Below are 25,491 nucleotides of genomic sequence, written 5' to 3' on the forward strand. Positions count from 1 at the left end.
CGAAAATTCGGGGCGTGGGTTCTCCACGATGGTGGGGCACAAGGCAGACACAGCACCCCAAAGCTGTTGAGGTGTACCCTACCATTCCCGCTCTGTTCTCTGTCCCACGGGGTGGGGGGAGGCGAAAAACAGCCCCCCAAGGACAATAGGAGAGATCTCTGGCGCCACCTAGCGACCAGGAAAAAAAAAGTCACTAACACCCTATAAAACAGGACATTTCTTAAGACTGCTTGAAAAGGGCAGAAGGTTTCTGGAGGACCCAGTGGCCAGCCGGGAAGTTATTCCACGCCAGGCCCCTTCCGACCAGCAGTCTGAGCCCACAGAGGGAGCAGGCACCCACGTCCGGGGCAGACCGGGTGCGCAGAAGAGTGTGCCTGAAACCGGAGGCGCAGGGACTGCATCCCGCTTCGCCATTTGAGAACAGGGACATTTCTTCAGTAAAAACTGCCTAAAACCAGCAGAAAGCTCCCCCAGAAGACAGAGATGGCTCCTGGAAGAGCCAGAGGGGAGCGGAGAAGTTCACCCAAGATGTCAGTCAGTCCAAGCAACACAGTGTCCCAACGCATACGACAAATTAGAAAACAGACAGTAGGGAGTAGAAGAACCACACGCAACCTAAAAACTCCTCAGGAAAGAAGCACACCACAAAAAGAAAACCACTCCCCAGATTGCAACGACAGCAACTTGGAAGAACTTCTGAGCCTTCCAGAAAGAGAATTTAAAATTGCCATGATTAAAAAAGTGATAGATCAGAAGAAGGAAATTGAGTCCCTAAAGAGGGAAGTAAGAGAAATGCAGGGGGCCTCCCTGGTGGCGCAGTGGTTGAGCGCTGGGCTGCGAAGCTGCCCGCAGCCTCTGCAGCGCTGGTTCCATCCCCGGCCACGGGGTGAGGGTCCCATATGGCGCGCAGACCTCTCCTGCCGCCCGCTGCTCCCCTCAGCAGTGTACTTCATCACTCTGCCTGCTCTGCTCTCTGCTCTGACTCTGGTGAATTCTCTCGCCCTCCTGTGCTTCTGACTGTACCCAGTGCTTAAATAAATAAAAATAAATAAATAAATAAATAAATAAATCTTTAAAAAAAAAAAAAAAAAAAAAGAGAAATGCAGGAGATCAAAGAATTAATGGACGAACTAAAGAACTCTGGGAAAAGCAATGAAAGCAGAATAGATGAAATGGAAGAACGAATAAGTAATCTTGAAGACACAGAAATAAAAAGAACCAAAACAGAAAAGGAAAGAGAAGTACGAAGGAAAAAGAATGAAGAAAGACTTCGGGAACTATCTGACTCCATGAGGAAAGGAAATATAAGAGTTATAGGAATTCCAGAAGGAGAGGAGAGAGATGTAGGAACAGAGAAAATATTCATGGATATAATTGAAGAGAACTTCCCAAATGCGAAGAAGGAGCTGAAAATTGATATACAAGAAGCAAGAAGAACACCAAACTTCCACGACGAAAGGAAAAACACAGCAAGACACATAATAGTAAAGCTCCCAAGAATCCAGGACAAGGAAAAAATAATGAAGCTGACAAGGGGGAAGAAACAGATAACATTCAAAGGAAAACCAATCAGGCTGACATCAGACTTCTCTGAAGAAACACTACGGGCAAGGAGAGAGTGGAGGGACATAGTCAACAGACTCCAAGAAAACAGATGCCAACCAAGAATACTCTATCCCGCAAAGCTCTCTTTCCTCCATGAAGAAAGAATATGGACCTTCCCAGACAAAGAGAAACTCCGGAATTTCATTGCGACTAAACCCCCACTCCAAAAAATACTACAAGGAATCCTAAAGCCAGAACCTCAGAGGGACGAATAACAACGAAAGAAGACCAAAAAAAAAAAAAAGTTATTAAAAGAATAAATAAATAAAATCAAAGGAAAGACAAAAATAATGGCAAATACAGATGCTAACATATCAATATTAACTCTAAATGTAAATGGACTAAACTCTTCAATAAAAAGACACAGAGTTGCAGCCTGGATTAAGAAACAAAACCCAACCTTTTGCTGTCTCCAGGAAACACATTTAGCTACAAAAGATAAAAATAGGCTCAAAGTCAAAGGATGGAAAACAATCCTACAAGCAAATGGGCCAAAAAAGAAAGCAGGAACAGCTATACTTATATCAGATAAAACAGACTTCAAACTCAAAAAAATAAAAAGAGACTCCAATGGTCACTACATTATGATTAAGGGGACAATACTTCAAGAAGAAATAACACTCATTAACATATACTCACCAAACGAAAGAGCACCAAAATATATCAGACAACTGTTGTCCTCTCTGAAAACAGACATCAGAGAAAACACATATGTAGTGGGAGACTTCAACACACCACTATCAACAATGGATAGATCAACAAGACAAAAAATAAGTAAAGAAACTAAAGCTCTAAATAAGGACCTAGAGCATTTGGGCTTAACAGACATCTATAGAACACTAAACCCCAAAAAAACGGAGTACACATTTTTCTCAAGCGCACACGGATCATTCTCCAGGATCGATCACATACTGGGGCACAAGACAAACATCAACAGATACACCAAGATTGAAATCATACCAACCATCTTTTCTGACCACGAAGGCATCAAACTAGAAATAAATCATAAAAAGAAGGCAAGGAACTATCCTACCTCATGGAGATTAAAAGCCACACTACTGGAAGACCACTGGACTAACGAGGAGATCAAAGAAGAAATTAAAAAATTCTTTGAATTGAATGACAAGGAGGACACCAATATCCTAAATGTATGGGATGCAGCAAAAGCAGTAATAAGAGGAAAATATATAGCAATAGAAGCTCACATCAAAAAACAAGAAAGAACTCAAAGAAACAACCTAATCTCGAAGCTCAAAGATCTAGAAAAAGAACAACAAAAAACCCCAGAACCAGTAGAAGAAAAGAAATAATAAAAACCAAAGCAGAAATAAATGAAATTGAAACTAAAAAAACAATCCAAAAGATCAATGAAACCAAGAGCTGGTTCTTTGAAAAAATAAATAAAATAGACAAACCCCTAGCCAGGCTCACAAAGGAAAAAAGGGAGAAAGCACAAATACACAGAATCATAAATGAAAGAGGAGAAATCACAACGGACACAGCAGAAATCAAAAGAATAATCAGTAACTACTATGAACAGTTATATGGAAACAAGTTCAACAATCTAGAGGAGATGGACAAATTCCTACAACTCTACAATCACCCAAAGCTAGATAAAGAAGAAATAGAACACCTAAACAGACCAATTACAAGCAGCGAAATTGAAATGGTAATTAAAAACCTCCCCAAAAACAAAAGCCCAGGACCTGATGGATTTACAAATGAATTCTACCAAACATTCAGAGACGAATTAGTGCCTATCCTTCACAAACTCTTCCAAAAAATTGAGAAGGAAGGGACAATACCAAACACGTTCTATGAAGCCAACATTACACTAATACCAAAACCGAATAAGGACAACACAAAAAAGGAAAACTATAGGCCAATCTCCCTAATGAACACTGATGCAAAAATCCTCAATAAAATTTTAGCTATCAGAATCCAACAATGTATCCATAAGATAATTTACCACGACCAAGTTGGATTCATTCCAGGGGCACAAGGATGGTTTAACATCCGAAAATCAATCAACGTTATCCAACACATCAACAAAAAGAAATATAAAAACCATATGATAATATCAATAGATGCTGAGAAAGCTTTTGACAAAGTGCAACACCCATTCATGATAAAAGCCCTTGAAATTCTTGGGATACAAGGAACATACCTCAACATCATAAAGGCCATCTATGACAAGCCAACAGCCAGTATCATTGCTGAAAGCAATTCCATTAAGATCTGGAACAAGACAAGGATGTCCACTCTCACCACTGCTTTTCAATATAATACTGGAAGTCCTAGCCAGAGCAATAAGACAAGAGAAAGACATCCAAGGAATCCAAATAGGAAAAGAAGAAGTCAAACTATCACTATTTGCAGATGATATGATAATATACATAGAGAACCCCAAAATCTCCACAGAAAAACTAATTCAACTCATCAATCAATTCAGTAAAGTGGCAGGATACAAAATCAACACGCAAAAGTCAGTAGCCTTCCTATACACAAACAATAAATCTGAAGAAGAAGAAATCAAAAAAACCACCCCTTTTATTATCGAAACAAAAAAAATCAAATATTTGGGAATAAATCTAACAAAAGAGGTAAAGGACCTATACAAAGAAAACTATAAAACACTGTTAAAAGAAATAGAAGAAGACACAAAGAAATGGAAAGACATCCCCTGCTCATGGATTGGAAGAATAAACATTATTAAAATGGCCATCCTACCAAAAGCAATATACAGATTCAATGCTATTCCAATCAAAATCTCAATGGCATTCTTCAAAGAAATAGAACAATTATTGATGAAATTCATATGGAATCACCAAAAACCCCGAATAGCCAAAGCTCTACTGAAAAAAAAAGAAGGAAATGGAGGCATCACACTCCCAGACTTCAAACTATACTACAAAGCCATAATCATCAAAACTGCATGGTATTGGAACAAGAACAGACATACAGACCAATGGAATCGAATAGAAAATCCAGAAATAAACCCACAGATTTATGGTCAACTAATCTTTGACAAAGGAGCAAAGACTATGCATTGGAGCAAAGAAAGTTTGTTCAATAAATGGTGCTGGGAAAACTGGGTCGCTACATGCAAAAGAATGAAGCTTGACCACTACCTCACACCATACACAAAAATCAACTCAAAATGGATTAAAGAACTAGACATAAGACCTGAAACCATAAAATACATAGAAGGAAATATAGGCGAAACACTACGGGATTTGCACATCAAAGACATCTTTACAGACACATCACCCAAAGCAGTGATAGTGAAGAGAAAGATAAACAGCTGGGACTACATCAAATTAAAGAGCTTCTGCACAGCAAAAGAGACAATAACAATAACAAAGAGAAACCCCACCAACTGGGAGAACATTTTTGCACCCAACACTAATGATAAAGGACTGATCACAAAAATCTGCAAAGAGCTGATGAGACTCAGCAACAACAAAGAAAATAATCCAGTCAAAAAATGGGCAGAAGAGCTAAAAAGAAACTTCTCTGAAGAGGAAATGCAAATGGCCAACAGACATATGAAAAAATGTTCAACATCACTTGTCATCAGGGAAATGCAAATCAAAACTACCATGAGATACCATCTCACACCAGTGAGAATGGCACATATTAAAAAAACTAGCAACAACAAATGTTGGCGAGGATGTGGAGAAAAAGGAACTCTTGTGCACTGTTGGTGGGAGTGCAAACTGGTCCAACCACTATGGAGAGCTGTGTGGAGATTTCTGGACCTACTAAACATAGAGCTTCCATATGATCCAGCAATTCCACTCCTAGGTATTTACCCAAAGGACACAGAAACATCAATTCCAAAGAGCACCTGCACTCCTATGTTTATAGCAGCACTGTTTACAATAGCTAAGCTTTGGAAACAACCCAAATGCCCAAAAATAGATGACTGGATCAAGAAGATGTGGTACATATATACCATGGAATATTACTCAGCATTCAAAAAAGATAAACACATGCAATTTGCAGCAACATGGATGGCACTGGAAGGGATCATGCTCAGCGAAATAAGCCAAAAAGAAAAAGAAAAATACCGGATGGTCTCACTCATAGCAGGAATCTAGAAAACTTAAATAAGGGACCAGGAAAATGAATATAAGAAAGTGAAAATCAAAATCAACAAAAAACTATGAACCAGAGACACTTTTTGGGGGTGGGGGGCGGGAGGGGAAGGATTGGGGTCAGAATGGGGCGTTTGCAATTGTATGGGGGAATATAAAAATAAAATTTAATATTTAAAAAAAAAAAATAAATAAAAAAAAAAAAGAAAATATGATAAATGTGTAAAAATATGGAACTATTAAGATGGCATATTAGATAATGAAGTGGGAAGTAAAGAGGGGAAATCAAGAAATAAAGTAATGATATGAAAAGACAAAACATTTGAACAAGTGATTTATTTATTTTTTTAATCTTAGCATTTTAGAAGTCAAAACAGAAAGAAACTCCACCAGGGAGAAAATTTTATTTTTCTATTCCCGAACTCCAAGAGAAATTTCCCCTGGGATTTTTGCAAATGACACACTGAATCACTTAATAAAATTTTATAGAAATACAGAGGCCTTTGAGTAGGACTACTTCTTATGTCAATCCTCAATCATCAGTAAAAACATAATACTCAATGCTCAATGAAATTTTGCATTAACAGGAGGTCACAATTTGCAAAAGTTAAAATTTGAAGCTTTCTAAAGCTCTCCTCTTCACTCTTTATGCCCAAGTCTTTCATCAGCAATTTCGGGAAAGAACCGAAAGACTATTTAGAAAGATTGCAGCCAATGTGGAGCCAGTAGAAATAGCAAATACATTTAGTGATATAGTCTGGGGAAATAAAGTCTCTATAGAATATTACAATATGCCTAATTTCATGAGATTCTACATGTCTTGTTTCCATGCCCAGAAATCTAACTACCTGTGTTCAAAATCAAAGAGCAATGACTAAACATTCCAACCTGAAGAAGAAAAATCAGTCTGGGGATTTCCAAAGAAATGAATATGAGACAAGTTGGGAAAAAGCAAAAACATGTTACTGTGACTGTAAGGGTCATTAATCCAAATACTATTACAGAGACACAAGGGGGAAGAGATGGGTCAGCTTTTTTATGGACTGCTCTGCTCACTCCCCATTGGTTTCCATTCTTGCAACAGAATAAGCTTATCCCGAGCAGAGAAGTCTCCTATATGATGAAAAAGTTGAAGGACTTGTTTAGGATAGAAACATGTAGGGGAGTGGAGGCTGACTTTAGTTGTCTTCCATTGTGTGAGTCACTGGATGGCAGAGCCAAGACCAGTGGATAAGAGGCATAGGAGAGGCAGATTTCAGCCTATTATAAAAACAAAACAAAACAAACAAACAAAAAAAAAACACTTCAAGCAGTTAGAGTTTAAACAGGGAAAGACTGGATCCTGAGACAGTTATGTGCCCATCATGTGAAGTTTTCATCAGAGATTAGAAGACCCCCTTCTTTCAATGGCCTTCGACTCTCTTTGAATATTTCAAAATGTGTGTACCCTGTAGAAAAGTGGAACAGTGGACTCCCAAGATTTTTAAAATTGTGTCACTCTGTGATTTTAGTTCCCCCAAGTCCCCTCTGCCACACACATGCATACACATGCTTGTGTGTGCATGCATTTGCACTCAGAGAAACAGATACACACAAATGTACACATAGGCGCACATATAAATACACACACAAAGTGAACTTCAGCCTCTATCATGATATTAATTGATGCTTTGCATATGTAACAAATGGTCATTTAAAAAGTCAATCCTACTGAAATCTGAATAAACTGCATTATGCCAATGTCAATTTTCAGGTTTTAATATTATACAGTAGTTTTACAAGATACTGATATTGGTGGAGACTGGGTAAAGGGTACATAGAACCTCCAGCTATATTTCCCCTCAATTTATAGTGAATCCATAGTTATTGCCTAATAAGTTTCTTAAAAAAAGCAGAAAGTGCAAAAGAATCAACCTGAAAGAGCATATTCTACTGGCACTAATAGGAGAGTGCGGGTGAGTAGCAGAAAGGCAGAGGACAGAAAGATAAATAAAAGCACACGAACTTTAAAAATATGTCACAGTGAAAAGCAGACTTCGTTCGCTTCTGGAATCCCAGGACTGTTTTAGAGCTTCATTGGTGGGAAAATTGCAGTTAAATTCACCTAGTTCCATAGTTAATCCTAAATAAAGCTGTGGATATGGTGTGTGCACAGTGTTAATTGATTTTTAAGCATAACAGATGAATATGTAAAAATTTAGAAATGGAACAGAATAAATTGTTTTCCTTGCTTCTGATCCCCCTCCCCCATTTTATAAATATCTTTGCCACGTTAAGGGTGAGTACTCAGCTGAAATGACTTATGCAGAAAGCCTGTCAGGTGTGGCATAAGGATGAAACAAAAATTAAAATTAGAGTTGAGGTTTCTGAACCTACACCATCCCAGAGAGGAAATTGATATTAAAATCTTATCTTTTATCTGAACAAAGGAAAAGTAGAAATGCAAAGATTTTTTAAATTATTATGAAATACACTGCAAGGTTTCTATGAAAATTTAAGCCCCACATTAAAACATGTGCCCTGCTGACAGCAGGGATCTGTGTTCATTGCCTTTTCTACAGTCTTGGAACAATCTCTGTATATGGTGGAAACTCCATATATTTTTGAAGAAGTGTGGGTACCATTTTTAGTAGTTTGCCTAATGAATTCACTTTTTCCCATGATGACCTTTTGTGTTTGTTATTATTTTTGGCGCTCTCATTTTACCAATGAGGAACAGAGAGGTCAAGTAACCTGCCCCAGGTCAAACAAACAACTACTGAATGTCAGAGTTGGAGTTTCCAGCTTAGGCAGTTTGCTCTTACTCATTGTAATTTAACATAGCCATTAATAAATATTTTCATGTAGTGGGTTGCATAAGTGCATTTCTGGTCCTTCGAGAGGGTCTACTGTTTTACTCACTTTCTCAAAGAGATTTTAATTTTTATAAAGAACCTTTCCTAAAAGTAGTAACATTTTGAACAAGGAGGCCACTTGAATTTAAATGGTTCAGAATATTGAGGGCAAGCAGAGAGTTTGGTTTGAACACATTTTAATTATTCCATGCCTGCCTGGCCCATCTGTCCACTTTGTGGGGGGCACAGAAACAGGAACCAGAAAGTAACCTGAACAGCCTGATCCACACTCACCCGTGAGGATATGTTTGCCTGTCGGGGGAGCCAACCCGGTCATAAGAGGGGGAAGCAGAGTCTCAGGGTTTGGTTCTGCAAGAACTGGAGTTTTGGGTTGCTGGCAGTCAGGCTGCTGGCACTTTATCCTGGAAAGGGGCTGGCCATGGCTGGGTGCCAAGAAAATCTGCAATTCCCACCATTCAGGTGACAGGGCCCAGAAGGGGGCCTGTAACAGTATGAGGATCCCCAACTCAATTCTAAGCTGTGAGGCCTCAGGTAGAACTCGTCTCACACATCCCCTCTCTGCCTGGGAGTGCCAGGGAATTACTTATCTTTCTTGGCATTGAGTAGGAGATTATTTGAATTATAATTAAATAGATGTACAAACTGGGGTTTTTCGTTAGAGCTGAAAATGTTTGTCCTCTGGATGATGTCTTGTGACAGTTATGAAGGAGTCAAGAAAAGTATAATGATGTTGTTTTATTGCTGTCACCTCTGGAATGGCACACACAAGGCAGCATACTCTAGTATATTTTGACAACATTGAAAGATGGCATTCTAGTCTCCATTGTTGCTAGTTGGCTTAGGATAAGAGATCTTTTCATTTAAAAAACAGAACAGGTAAATATCATTTTATATATTTTTTAAAGATTTACTTTATTTATTTATGCATACAAGAACTGCGGTGTAGGCCAGAGGTGCGGAGGGTGAGAGGATTCACCAGAGACAGAGTGGGAGCAGAGCAGGCAGATGTACTGAAATACACTGCTGAGGGGAGCAGCGGGCAAGACAGGAGAGATCTGCTGTGTCATATGCGTCAGCTCCCTGGCTGGGAATCGAAGTTATATTACGGTTGTTGGTGATAGCTTGATAGTGCTGAGACTTAACCCCTTGCACCACCAGGGAGGCCCCTAATATCATTCTATTTTTGCAGGAGAATAGGTAACAATTGCTCACTCACTGGAACTGCTACATGCCACTCCGTGATTTCAGTCTGCAGGAATGGGCTCTCACACATTCATACACCAACTTGAACTTTGAGAATACACTGAGATTGTGCTGATAATATTGAAATGTATTCATGCTTGAACACTCTCACATTTAGTCAACATTAAAGTACAAGCCTCTGAATTCCCAAGCAGGGGACCAGACTAACCTCAATCTCTATTTAGATTGTTGGTAATGGGTACATAACTCACTGCTTGATTCAGTTGTTCATGCAATATTTCTTTCTTATGGTTATTTTTTTCTACTTGCTATTTGTGTTTGTCTTATTATGTGCTGTTATTTTATTAGTGCTTTCATTTATTTAACAATTATTTGTGGAGCAGTAATAATATGACAGTGGTTGAGCTAAGCCCTGAGGTTAAATGGTGAATAAAAGAGTAAGGGTTATAGGCCTCTCCCATGGTGCAGCAGGTTGACAGCGCTGTGAAGCTGTCCACAGCCTCTGCAGTGCAGGTTAGATTTCCGGCTGGCCAGGGAGATTCCCACATGGTGGGGAAGACCTCTCCTGTTGTGCCCGCTGCTCCCCCACAGCAGTGCTTTCTTTCAGTCTGTCTGCCTGTTCTGCTCCCAACTCTGGTGAATCCTCTCACCCCTCCCACACCTCTGACCTGTACCCCAGCTCTTGTATAAATAAAAAATAAATCTTAAAAAAAAGAGTAAGGGTTACAACTCTTATGGAACTTTCTGTCTAATAGAGAATAATAAAATAATGATTGTGATGATGATAATAAATATATACCTATATATGCACATGTAACTTGTGATATATTTGCCATTTTTTCCAGTTTAAAAGTAAGTCTACCAATGATTCTGTTCATAGCCACAATGGTCAGAGCGGTAAAATTTTAACTCCATGTGTCTATCAGTTTCCAATGGCAGCTGCATCTCACTCATTGGCTGGTTGATTATTGGCAAGTCATTGGAATTTTTGGCATCATTGTATCTGCAAACTTAATGTAGATGCATGTCCTAGCTACCTTTTCTAATAGTAATGAAGATAAAAGAGAGAATTTTTAAATACAGCATTGGCAAAGTAAGACTTTATCTTTCCACGGTAGTATAGCATTATTGCTGTGTATTCTATTATTAAACAGCCTTTTTATCAAATTCCCAGATAAAAGGCCTCTCCATATTTCCTATTGTAGCAAAGTCTTAATTACAAAAGCAGAAAATGTAAATAAAGTAATGACCTCCTGTTGGCTGAGAAATGTGTGGTGCATCCCAAAGGAATACAGAAGTTTGTCTCAGAGTGTGCTAGGTCAAGTTCGGCTATCATGTGTGCTATATAGAACTCACCAAACCAATTACAAGTTATCACTGTAACCATTAGTGGGGAAACCAATTTCTATTGCCTTAAAGCTATGCCTTATGATTCAATTTACACCTAACTTGCTTGAGAGGAAACATTCTTCTAAGTTATTAAATGTTGGTCTATAGACTGCTGGCATCAGCCAAAAGCAAAGTTAGAATGTTGTTAAAATACTTTAACTCCATAGCTGTGCCTAATGAATACCAACAAAGACTAAATATCAGGGTTTACACAGTTTTCTATAGTGGATTTTGATGTTGTTCTAATGCAGTTGAATATATTTTCTAATAAGAATACTCTGATGCAGATGGGAATCAAGTAGCTCATGATACAAGCTACATATGATTGTTGGAGGTCCATGTGAGAGGCTCAAGCTTTTATTCAGAGCCTTAGATATGACAAATGCAGCGACAGAGTAGTACCATTGTGGTTCTGGAACCACACTTTTCTCATTTCAGCCATGAGGTGTGGTTAGTTTTAATGAGACACACTGCAAAATGTGTCGTATTGGACCCTAGGTTTTTCTCTTTGGTTTGAGTTCTCTTCACTCATAGATACAGAATCATTTTTTCACTGCTTATTTTACTCTGAAATATAAATTGGAGTTCTTCAGTGGCATCTAAATGCACTTCAGGAGATATCAGGTTTTTATCCATCATCACCAGTGACAGTATAGATATAGCATAGCTTAAGATATAAGAATATAACAATGATTATGAGTACAGGCATGAGTCTTTACATCCTAAAATCAAATTCTACCTTATGTTAATTATGTTCTTGGTTGGACATGATTTTAAATTGCTGCAAGGGAGGTGCATGCAAGATTTGTTCTCAAAGAGCTCACCTAAGCTAGCTTCTCACCCAGCACCTGCATCTCAACTCAGCTTTTTCATTCTAAGTCATTATTACATACTTTGTAGTCATTACAAATCTAGCAAAATATCATTTAAAAAAAATTGGGGATTCTAGTCTCTTGAGTTTCTACCTTTGAGTACCAAGGTAGCATGAGTCTACACTAAATTTGGTTTGCAATGGGTTTCCTTGAAAGGGAGTGATAAATTTGGCTACTACAGGATCCAATAGATGGTTATATAAATGTATGGAGATGACCTAGTACAAACTGTGCAATCCAGAGGGAAACACTCCATCACAGTTCCAATCAGTTATTGATAGTGGGGGAGTATGGATAACGTTGGAAGACATTTTAATTTATAAATTCGAGATTATAAAACAATACCTTCCGGCTTTGTAAAGGCAATGATATTTAAGTAGAATCTTGAAGGTTAAGTAGTAATTATCTATACAAATGTCAAAGTCAGTGAGTTGATGGAGTGTTACTCCAGGCAGAGGGAAGAACAAAAATACAGACATATCCTAAACAACAGCATATTTGGAGTAAGGAGGCAGGCAAAGTGTGATGGGGTTGGAGTTTATAGCATGGGCAAGAGTCATATTACAAGCCATGACTGGAGCCTGCACTTTTCATTTGAAGGTGGTAGGAAATGACCAACATAACATGGGTTTATTGCATGTAGATTAGTTGTTCTGACCACTGGAAACATGTGTGAGTATGTAAAAGAGTGAAGGAAAAACTAAAAGTTAGGGATATCAACTAGGAAAGCTTTAAGAGTTTTGGAGAGACTTGTTAAAGGCCATAACTGAAGAGACATTAGTTTGGTGGAGAAAAAAGAAGAAATTGGAAAACTGTTTTGGTGGTAATAATACTATAAGCAAGATTGGCTATGAAAGACAAAGAATAAAGAATTATGAAGGAAGTTTCCATGCTAAGCTTCTGACATGGGTCCTGCCTCCATTGACACAGGAGAGAAGATAGTTCATTTGTTTCCATTCTTTTTGAGGTGGTCCATTCTCACAGGGGTGAGGTGACATCTAATTGTGGTTTGAATTTGCATTTCCTGTAATAAGTGATGTTGAACAAGTCTTATGTGTCTGTAGGCCATCTGAATGCCTTCTTTAGAAAACTGTCTGTTTAGACCTCTTGCCATTTTTTATTGTGCTTTCTGGTTTTGTTTGTTACTGCATTTTATAAGTACTTTGTATATTTTGGAATTTAGCCCTTTGCTAGATGTGCAGTGTGTAAATATTTTCTCCCATTCTATAGGTTGCATTTAGTTTTTGCAACGACTTCTTTTAAGGTACAAAAGCTTTCTATTTTATTACTTGCTTAGAGTGAATTGTAACCTTATAGTGAGCATTTAATATAGAGTTGTAAAATTTTAAACAGTTATGGTCACAAAAATAAAGTTAATTTCAAGATTACCAGATGTTTATTTTTGGTGGAAGTTGAGTGGAACATGTGCACATATGGAAGACTGAAAATGTAACCCCAAAATTATAATAATAAACAAATAAACTAAATTTCCATATTTTTTAACGGCTGTTTTGTTGAGAAAGTGAGAAACTGAGACTCAACAGTTTGTGTTGTTGGGGTCATCCATGTAAAAATGTACAAGAGCCCAATTTCATTGGTTTTAGAGAAGGGCTTAGGTTTAAAATTAAGTTTGCCTTTTAGAGTATTTTTTTTAAGATTTATTTATTTATGAGTACAAGAGCTGGGGTACAGGCCAGAGGGGTAGGGGCTGAGAGGATTCACCAGAGACAGAGTGGGAAACAGAACAGGCAGATTAGCTGAAATACACTGTGGAGGGGAGCGGTGGGCTAGGCAGGAGAGGTCTGCTGCACCATTTGGGTAGCTCCCTGGCTGGGGATCCAACTCGTGCTGTAGTGGCTGTGGATAGCTTCATAGGTTGCGTCTTAACCCCTTGCACCACCAGGGAGGCCAGATTAGAGTATGTTAATTTAAAGTTAATTAATTGAATTTTATCCAACTGATGGCATTTCAAAGTAGAAAACTTTATGATTCAAAAACTTTTAATAAGTAAACTTTCATTAAATTAAATTTATTTTAGTCAGAATTTCTGAATCTTGGAACAGTTGATATTTTGATCTGGATAATTGTGTGCTAGGGATGCTGTTTTGTATGTCATGGAATATTTAGCATCATCCCTGACCAGTGACACACTCCCCTTCCATGTTGATGATCAAAAATGGCTCATGACATTGCTAGCCATCCTCAAGGGGAGAACTCATGCCTGGTTGAGAATCATTGCTTTCAACTAAATTCATCCAATTTTATGAAAACTGATATAAACCAAATGATAGCTGCACTGTTAATATCAAAATTGCTTACATTATACATTGCATGGAATATGTGAACAGATTGGCCTTCTACCAAATCATGGCATGGAGGAAGGGAATTCCACAAATAAGAGACTTCATCCAAGGCTTCTCTGTGAATCAAGGAATCAATAAGGAGAAGACCCAAAGCTGATCATGGGAGACAATAGCAAGGAGATGAACAACACACCATTATTGAGTCTGTCTCTATGGGCAAATAAAGTTTTAAGACTATCAATTTAAAGTTTTCAATCAGACTGCCAGAACAGATATACTAACCACATTCCATGTGCCTGGCACCGGGACAGAGACAGTTTAAATAAAACATAAGCCATACATAAAGGAGCTTTCTTTTATCTAATTCCCCTGGAAACTCAAAGTTGGTTTTCAATAGAAATGGCTGCATTATTTGAAATTGGCCCTAGCTTCAGCTTTGGATGAGTTTGCTCCCAAATTAAGCTTTGTAGAAATATTGTGCCAATATGTCATAAACAGAAATATGCTAAGACCTTGCCACTTTTCTTTTCTGCCTAATTCTGGAAGACACAGTATCTATTTGCACACTCAATAAAGTCTGTCACTGTGGTCTGCAGGAACGCTGAGAGCTTGCTCTGTGTTTTACCATGGTTCTGAAATGAGACTGGCTTGCAAGGTTTGAAGGGCAGCAGCTTCTAATCTTGAAATCCCCTTTATTTTTGTGACCACAAGCTGTTCAAATTTTTACAAATCTACATTAAATGATGACTATTAGAATACTGTTCACTAGTAAGCAATATAAGAAGCAATTTTAAATGTCACTGTCCGTGCTTGTAACAATGTGGGCAGTTAATTACAGCCGGAACCCATTGCATACACCATTTCACATGGGTCCTATTTTATTAGATGAGATTGACAGGAGGGATAATGCAAGTTGTCTGAGGCTAGTTATCAGATCACAGATCATTTTAGGGTGTCAATATTTGGGTTAGAAATATGAGTTCCTTCAGTTGCGTTGACTATAATTTTGCACATGTGTTTGGACTGTTCCACATAGAGAAGCCCCATCACTTTTAGCCTCCTGATCTCCAATAAATTTAGTTTTAATAAAATTGTCAAGAATTGAATTGTGTACAACTTTTAATGGGCAAGTTTATTTTGTGTATAAAATTAATCAAATATTGTCATTAAAATTTGCTCTGATGTTCTTTTATTATTTATAGGAAAATAGGGACCTGAGTAAAACTTTATTTATTTATTTATTTATGCAAGCACTGGGTACAGTCAGAAACACGGGAGGGTGAGAGAATTCACCGGAGCCAGAGTGGGGAACAGAACAGGCAGACTGATGAAATACACTGCTGAAGGGAGCAGTGGGTGCAGCAGGAGAGGTCTGCACACCATGTGGGACCCTCGTCGGTGGCCGGGGATCAAACCGGTGCTGCAGAGGCTGATGGCAGCCTGGCAAAACCCAGCGCTCAACCACAATGCCACCAGGGGAGGCCCCTGAGTAAAACTTTTAACTTTCATTATTTTTGCACAATCACCTGCTAAATCTGTGCACAGTCATCTGCTTTCTCTAAGAAATTAGCTAATTGGTTATTTCACCAAATCTTTAGTTTGAGAAATATTAAATAGAGCAGAAAGTACATAAATACAATTTATTTAAAGTACACATATCCCTAAGCAAGTTTATTATGTAATGTGACTTGAGCATAATCTTAAGAAGATTATGAATCTTAAGAATCTTCTGCCAGTCAAGAAATGGCAGAAGAACTTAAAAGGCATTTCTCCAAAGAGGAAATGCAAATGGCCAACAGGCATATGAAAAAATGTTCAACATCCCTTATCATCATGGAAATGCAAATTAAAACCATGTTGAGATACCAACTTACACCAGTAAGAATGGCACATATCAAAAAAACAATCAACAACAAATGTTGGCGAGGATGTGGTGAAAAAGGAACTCTCCTAGGGTCTCCCCTAGTGGCGCAGTGGTTGAGCGCTGGGCTGGGAAGCTGCCCACAGCCTCTGCAGTGCCAGTTTGATGCCCGGCAACAAGCAAGGGTCCCCCATGGCACACAGACCTCTCCTGCCACCCGCTGCTCCCCTCAGCAGTGTATTTTGTCCGTCCACTTGTTCTGTTCCCCGCCCTGGCCCTGGTGAATCCTTTCACCCTCCCACGCTTCTGACTGTACTCAGCTTGTATAAATAAATAAATAAATAAATCTTTTATTTATTTTTTTTTTTAAAAAAAAGGAACTCTCCTACTTGCTGGTGGGTATGCAAACTGGTCCAACCACTGTGGAAAGCTGATTGGAGATTCCTCAGTCTACTAACAAAGGAGCTACCATACAACCCAGCAATTCCACTACCTGGGATCTGCCCAAAGGACACAAAAACATTGATTCAAAAGAGCACCTGTACCTCTATGTTTATAGCAGCACTATTTACAATAGGTAAAACTTGGAAACAACCCAAATGCCCAAAAATAGATGACTGGATCAAGAAAATGTGGCATATATACACAAAGGAATATGATTCAGCAATCAAAAAAGATAAACTCATGCCATTCACAGCAATGTGGATGGAACTAGAAGGAATTATGCTCAGTGAAATAAGCCAAAGTAAAAAGAAAAATACCGGATGATTTCACTTATAGCAGGAATATAGAGGAACCAAATAAGACATCAGTGTAAAAAAATAATAACAGTACAAAGCACAATAAAGCAAAAATGGACAATTATAAATCAGAGACATCCTGCAGGGAGGAGGAGGGAGAGGGATCAGAGGGAGGGAGAGAGGAGCACAGGGGACTGAGGTGGTGGTGCACAGGTGCATCGGTGAAGGAAACTATGGGGACTACACCTGAGGGGGTGGGAGGAAGCAAATATTATTTAAAAATGAACAATGATATAAATAAATAAATAAGTATTTGTTAAATATCTGGAATATACTAGGCACTGTTTGAAGCAGCCAGGATTCTTTCATGAAAAAAAAGAAAAAATTTTAACATCATGGAGTTTGTATTCCAGTAGGGCAGATAAGCAATAAACAAACTAAATAAGCATATATATATATATATATATTTATTTAATGAAGTACCATTATTTTACATCCTTAATATTTTGACAGTATCAGGCGTAGATGTGGTCAGTACTAAGGGAAGAAGATTAAATCAGGTGACATTGACTTATAACACTGTATATGATTTAGAGGTATAGGATCACACCCCCTTACAACCAATGTTACTTCAATAAAGTAAGAAGGTAAAGATGGAACACAAGTAAAAGATGGAACACAAAAAAAGAAAGAAGAAATCAGGAGGATTGGTAGTGAAGACTCTGGGAAGGAGAGAGTGTGATGCTGGGTGGTCAAAATAGCCTCCCTGAGAAGGGGATGTTTAAAGCGAGGATTAAAGAAGATGGGTAGGGCCTCCCCCATGGCGCAGAGTTCAATCCCCAGCTGGCCACATGGTGCAGCAGACCTCTCCTGTCTCGCCCGCTGCTCCCCTCAGCAGTGTACTTCAGTCCTTCTGCCTGTTCTGCTCCCCGCTTTGTCTCTGGTGAATTCTCTTACCCTCCCGCGCCTCTGGCCTGTACCCCAGTGCGTGTATAAATAAATAAATCTTAAAAAAAAAACAAAGGAGATGGGAGACAGGGCCAAATGAGTGTGGAGGGAAGAGCATTTGATTCAGAGGCAAAGAGTCGGTGCAGAATTCCTGAAATGGAAGTGCACTGGCTCATTGGAGAAGCAAGAAGTAAGCTAGAGATGGGCTCAGGGGAATGAACTCACCTTTGAAGTTTTTGCTAATTCAGACCATGCAAGAGTTTAAGAATATATCATCTATTCTATATACCACTACATCAAAATGGTAATTTAAAAATCCCCAGATGTTAGGTTTACAAATGAAGCCGACACCACCCCCTCAACACACACACACGCACAAGTGTAGTGATGGGAATGATAACTAAGTAAGAGGGAAGTCTTCCTTTGAGAGTTTATAGGGCAGGCATTTGCTAAGCATTCTAAATGCACTGGGCCATTTAACTCTCCCTAAGTCCCTATAAAACACAAACCAATTCAATGTAATTTATGGAGTTTGAGGCATAATGCCAGTTCCTCTGAATCTTAGTTTCTGCCTTATGAAGAGATAATATAATAGTAACTACCTTGTTTTTATGTTTTGGTGTTAAATGGAGCAGTAGCACACGGGGCATCACACAATTCCTGAGACATAAATGTTAGTTGTTGTAATTGCAACAGTTCATAATTAAGACAGCAGTCATTGGTTGCTGTCTTAATAAGAAATAAGAAATCATTATTTCTTATCAAAATAAGAAATTTCTTATCAAAATAAGAAATCATTATTTTCTCAGGCAAAGGACTATATAGAAGAGGCATCTCGCTCCAGACAGAGAGGGTCCCTACTATAGAAGTGTTGGGTTGGGGACTGGGGGCAGGGAGGAAGGTGAACAGGTCATCTGAGAGGGAATATTTGGAAGAGGCCAGGCACTAGAGAAGTTATTCTGTTTGAAGTCTTATAATTTGGCAGATGGAGTTGAAAACAGGTGTCAGATCATAATGGTGTACCTTGTGCTGAAGACTTTGGACTGTATTTCAGCAAAAAGGAACTCAACAGGATTTTAAACAAGAGAATGACGTGATCAAAATGCGCATTTTAGAATAATTGCTGTGATTACAATGTTACAAGCAGTTTAGGATGAGCCAGAATTAAATGAAAGTAAAGAGGTGCAGGTTTAACTTAATGTTCAGTGAGGGAAGTGACATCTAATTATGATCTGTTAATGCAAGGAATAGCTTTGTTTCTTTGTTTGTTCTAAACAACACATTACTATTTGGGTGAGTGTGGGGAGAGAGAGGATCAATAATAATGATACCAAAGAAGAAATACAAAGCCAGCTCATTTCATTTTCAAAAAAAATCCCTAGGTCAACTGAGTTGTAACTCTCTCTGGGATCTCACATCTATCAAGCTAGAAATCACTATAGTTATTCTTCTCTGGAGCCAATAGATGAAAAGCAGAAATTTATACATGCAGTATTTTATAATTCTTCCTCTCCATTCTTGGTCAAATATCATACCCTGAAAACCTGGATTTCTAGCATTCATACTTAAGCATGAATCTTCTGCCAGGTCATGTAGATGAAACACTGGTGTGGACAGATAAACAAGTGAGAGAGGAAATGGAGGAACGGAAAACTCAGGTTACAGAAAATTAATGACACCAGCAGCAAAGGCATTTAGTCTTGATTGCTCAAACAGAATCTCATTGCATTCCATTATATTAGAGGCTCCCACAAACCACATTTCTACATCCATAATTTCTGAGGTAATTCAGCTAAAATCCCTTCATTTCACCTGAATTATCCAAGCAATTACAGTTATAATTTATTTTTTGCTCAAATTACCTCAAAGTTGTGCCTCAAAGCACTTTTAAAACAAAATTACCCTTTATCCCTCCTTCTTCAGTTTGTTCTGGAATGACTTTCCTTCTCATTTTCTTCATGATGATACTGGGCTATTGTATTAGAAAAAATTATACAAGAAATTGGGAATGTGTCTTTTAACAATTTCTAGACAACTGAGTGTGAGGAGATTGAAATTAGATTTTTTAAAAATTTCCCTTTTCCTCCTTTCATTACAGTTCCTTCCTGCTCAGTCCTCTCTCCTTCCCCATGAAGAAATAATATGATAATGGGTATTCACTAAGTATATTTCTTTGCATTCAAGTATACATACACACACATTCGTTCAGTTACTTTTTTATTTTTAGATATAAACATATAAGATGATATAGGAGAATGATTCAAGAGTCCAGGCTTAGATGTGTTGGCCATTAATTGTGTGCCAATGAAAACTTAACTTTTCTGTGTCTCGATTTCCTCATTTACAAAATTGGGATGATAACATTACAGACCTTGCCAGATTAATATGAAGAGTAACTATTTTGATACATTGAAAGCACTTAGACCAGGCCTCCCTGGTGGCCAAGGGGTTAGGCACCACACTATGAAGCAATCTGCAGCCTCTGCAGCATGAGTTTGATTCCTGGTCAGGAGCTACCCACATGGCGCAGCAGACCTCTCCTTACTCGCCTGCTGCTCCCCTCAGCAGTGCTTTTCACTCAGTCTGCCTGTTCTGTTCCCCACTCTGTCTCTTGTGAATCCTCTCACCCCCCGCATCTTTGGCCTGTACCGCAGCTCTTGCATAAATAAATAAATCTTAAAAAAAAAAAGCACTTGGAACAGTACATGACAGCAAACACTCAGTGAATGTTAGCTAGTAGTGGTGGTGATAGTAATAGTAGAAATAGTAGTAGCATTGTAACACCAGTAGCAGTACTAGAAGTTTTAAAAATACTTTGATATTTTATTTTCATATATACCAATTATTCTATGATTTGCTTTCTATATTTTGCTTTCTTGATGTTATATATGTATATGTCTGTCTATATTTGATGTCTTGTCAGTACTTTTTTTTTAATCTGCTGTATAGTACTCCACTGTATGTGGTTACTGTAGTTAATGTAACCATTCCCCTATCAGTGGACATTAAACTTGTTACCCATTATTGCTCTTTTGTTTTATTTTGTTATTATGAACACAGTTTCAGTGAAAATGGGAAACATAGTTTCACTCAGTTGTTATGTCTTCAGTGAAACATAACACAGTGATTTTTTTTTCTAGAATAGATATGGGATATGTGACAATCCAGGTTAGGAGGGTATGGGCACATTTTATTTTAATAGATGCTGCCATTGACCTCCAACTTATACTCCATGCTGTATGAAAATATAAATTTCACCAAAATTTTGGCATTGTCAAATTTTTAAATAAGTGAATTTTTTTTTATCCCATTCTGGATTTAATTTGCAACCCTCTAATGGTGGAGTTGGGCACCTGTTACCTGAAACTTGATTAGAGGATGCTAGTCATACAAAACTCTGGCAGGTATGAAGTAGGCATGAGCAATACAGGAAAGTGCTCTAGGGTTTTAGGGATATAAATATGGTGGGAGAAAGCAGATGTTGGAGAGACTAGCTGGAAGTGGAGAATAAATTGCAGGCTATTGTATGGCATTTGCATTTTACTTTGAATAAGAAAGTGATCTACTGGAGAGTAAGTATTATTTGACATGGACATTGAATGATGGGTAGAAGTTTTCTAAGATCGGGGAATGGAGGAATGTCACATAGACTGAGGGGATAAAACTGAGATACTATGGAAACATGAAGAAACATGGCAAAATCAAAAGCATGATGCTGCTCGAATATCAGAGATGGACATTAGGAAACAGAGTTGGACCTGCCAATTGATGGGAAGTGATTTGTATACTATAGGACATCTTTAGTTTCTTTCATAGAAAAGAAATAGGGAAATATTCATGGGGTCAGGGAGTCCACAGTTATTTGGTACATTTCTGGGGCAGTTTGGTACTTGGCATTTCACATGGGCAGATCATTAAATCTTAAATGCCATCTTAGCAGGAGATGTTATGCTCACCTTTTTGCATATGTGGAAACTGAGGCACAGTGATGTAAAATAACTTTCTCTAAATCTGACAGCTTGTTATCTTTGATACTAAACTTCAAAGCCAGCTCTCCCAAGATTAGTTAAACATTTGGGTGAGTGTTGTGCACTGTGCTAGGGACCAGAGAGAAGCAATCAGTAGCAGTTCCTGCCCTCAAGGACAGTGTCTGCCAGAGCTGTGTCCTTTCTTTTTTTTTTTTTTAAAGATTTATTTATTTATTTATTTATACAAGAACCGGGGTACAGGCCAGATTCGCGGGAGGATGAGAGGATTCACCAGAGACAGAGTGGGGAACAGAACAGAAATACACTGCTGAGGGGAGCAGCAGGCAAGACAGGAGAGGTCTGCCACACCATGTGGGACCCTTGCCGGCCGGCCAGGATCAAACCAGTGTTGCAGAGGCTACAGACAGCTTCACAGCACTGCGCTCAATGGCCTGCATGACCAGGGGAGGCCCAGAGCTGTGTCCTTTCTACTCTTCACTGGATTTTTAATAAGGGAATGCAAAGGCCAGTGAGCCAAGTTAGACTCTGGAAGAGAGTCTGGACAAGAGAGAAGCTAGAGGATATACTAATTAAGCAAGAAATCATAAGAAGTAAAAAGAAGGAAAGCATAAAATGAGATGATAATTGAGGAATGAATTATAACTAGTATGGGTGGTTAATTGGATGTGAGTGAGGGGAGAGTTAAGGATGCCCCTGTAGATGGAGTGGCTGAATTGGGCAGTGATAACAGGACTAGAGAGGAGGGAGTGAAAATAATCTTTGGGCATTAGTCAGTTAGAGCACTTAAAATAAATACCCCCTGAAAATCCTAGGATGTCACTGGTGACAAATATGAAGAATATCCCATGGGTATGTGTTTAATTGGAAAAGACATTTATATGCAGAGTTAGAGAGTTATTGGACAGTACAACTGAAACATCCTTCAAATTTTCACCTCTTTTCCTGCAAGTAGCCATCTGTAATGTTGAGCCTCTACAGTTTAATTAAACATTATGGTTGTTATTAATGTTTTACTATTTAAAAGTGTACAGCAACATAAATATTCCTACTGCTTTATACTTCATAAGAAACACAGTTGACAGCTCCAGACTAAGATAATTTCTGCTTAGATTTGTTGTGTTTCTCCTTTATGGTTGAGAATTGCCTAATTCTCAATTCTCCTAATTGCCTGAGCTTCTAGAGTTCTGCAACAGATTAATAATAAAATCTACTCTTTGAAGGATTTGGTTTAATAATTTCAGTAACCTAGAATTGTCTCTTTGGCACCCATTAGAAATCTATAGTTGGGCCTCCCCTGGTGGCGCAGGTGGTTGAGCGCCGTGCTGTGAAGCTGTTCGAAGTCTCTGCAGTGCGGGTTCGATCCCGTCCTGCCGGCGAGGGTCCCACATAGCATGGCTGACCTCTCCTGTCGCACCTGCTGCTCCCCTCAGCATTGTATTTCATCAGTGTGCCTGTTCTGTTCCCCACTCTGTCTCTGGTAAATCCTCTCACCCTCCCACGCCTCTGGCCTATACCCCGGTTCTTGTATAAAATAAATAAATCTTTTTTTAAAGATTTATTTATTTATTTATTTATTTATACAAGCACTGGGTACAGTCAGAAGTGCGGGAGGGTGAGAGAATTCACCAGAGCCAGAGCGGGGAGCAGAGCAGGCAGAAGGACCGAAGTACACTGCTGAGGGGAGCAGCGGGCGGCAGGAGAGGTCTACGCGCCATGTGGGACCCTCCTCCGGTGGCCGGAGAGCAATCGGGGATCGAACCGGTGCTGCAGAGGCTGTGGGCAGCTTTGCAACCCAGCGCTCAACCTCTGCACCCTAAATAAATCTTTCAAAAAAAATCTATAGTTTCTGTGATATAAGTAAAGTAAGATGCTGAAGGAAATGAAAAAAGAAAAAAGAAAGAAAAACAAATCCTGGTGTTATTGGACCATAGTGCGTGCTGTCATTTAGGAGGAGGTGATAGGATGATGCCTCCTATGCACTCTGAGGTAAGATTTCCCTAAAGCCTCCTATAGGCTAAGCCTTTTTCTGGGTGACAAAATCCTTCATAGAACCTTCCAGCACCAGTCCAATCCAGATGGGGACTATCTTGATCGCAGTCCATCTGCCATAAAAATCAGTGGAGACTATTTGAAGTGTGGGTGTTGACATTTGTCTTCATGGATTTCAGTCAGCATGCAGGAATGCGATACTGACTCATCAACGTTTAAACATTCTCTCACTTGAATCTGGGTGGTCCTTCTAAACTAGCTTTGTCATTTTAAGTCGGTTCTATCATTCTTGGGGTACTGCAGTGGCAGAGGAGATAATACTAGCATCTTGACAGAATTAGAGGGTGTGCCTGTGTGGACTTGAACCTATTCTTTCAGACCATTCTTTTAACTCAGCTTTTCCTAAATCTCCCTTCCTAATGTTGCCCTTTGATATTCAATGGACCCATCCTTCAAAATAAGATTACGTCTCTTCATGTTTATTGAAAATACAACTCTACATGGGGTGATGATTTAAAAAAAAAAGTTAAAGAAATATCATGTACCAAATACTACCATGCCCTCTTTAATCTTTTGCAATATCTTTCTGCATCTTAATGGTCAGTTAACTCAGGATTGAGGCATTTTCTGGGGCTTCCAGTGAAAAAATCAGGACTGTCTCTATCTGGGAATTGAGGCGTAAAGAGGCAAGACCATTTTCTAGAGGTCACACTTTTAAGCAGTAACTTGTCTATGATTCAAATTCTGATCCTCCTGACCCCAATACCTGACTGATCTGCCCTATGGACCTGACGGTACTAAATGTTGGTTTGATATTTGATTAAGGATTCATACTACATTTCAGTAACTGAGAATTTTTATAGGCTTAAATGGACCTGTGACCATGGTGAGTGTGGAGAAGGTAGTTCTTGGTGGATATGGATGGCAGTCATCACCACCTCCACAGCCCCTCCCTTATGCCAAATCAGACCTCAGAGCAAATATTGAGAATTGACAACTGCAACACTCCTGCTTCTGAACATTTGCAAGTCTCTGTTCCTCGGGCGTTTCATCATCACAGAGTGTGGTAGTTCACGAGGGTGTGGGCAGGCACAGCATGCATTTTAGAAGCACGAATCGGTATGAGTCATGATTGGAAGGAGGTTCCCTGTAATGTGAATTTCCTGGGTGAGATCTAGCATTCAAAAATTAACAGGTTGATTTAAAGATCTCATTTCCTACAAACATTTTCCCATGCAGTTTTGTTCTGTTTTCAGATTTCTAGTGCCCACATTTGTACTCCTGAAGATGGTCATGTGCATGGATATATGTGTATCTAAATGTGTATGTGTAATGTGTGTGCATAAGTATGTAAGTCTGTATGTGTGTACATGTGTGTGTACATGTGGAGGGTTTTTATGTATGTATGTTCGCAATGTATATGTGTGTTTGGGGTGCGTGTGTTTGGTGTATGTGTGTGTTGGGTGTGTGTGTATGTGTTTGGGGTGTGTGTGTGTGTGTGTGTTTAATCATCTCAACAAACATCAGGAACTCCCCACCCCTCATTTTGATGCCTGAACATCAAAGATTGAGCAGAGTTACTATAAATCATTACGACTGAGATGTAGTAACTGTACTGGTTTCCAGTTTTAGTCTCT

The 25,491-nt window shown here is 38.9% G+C and overlaps 1 protein-coding gene across 2 annotated transcripts in view; it reads left to right on the forward strand.

Moving 5' to 3' along the window:
• LIN7A (lin-7 homolog A, crumbs cell polarity complex component) overlaps positions 1-25,491 on the forward strand; it is a 113,104-nt gene that overhangs the window by 73,927 nt on the left and 13,686 nt on the right. The gene's annotated exons all lie outside the window — the stretch shown is intronic.

This window comes from Talpa occidentalis, unplaced genomic scaffold (genome assembly GCF_014898055.3).
Source record: "Talpa occidentalis isolate TD23 unplaced genomic scaffold, MPIMG_talOcc4v2.1 talOcc4.16, whole genome shotgun sequence".
Classification (NCBI taxonomy): Eukaryota; Metazoa; Chordata; class Mammalia; order Eulipotyphla; family Talpidae; genus Talpa; species Talpa occidentalis.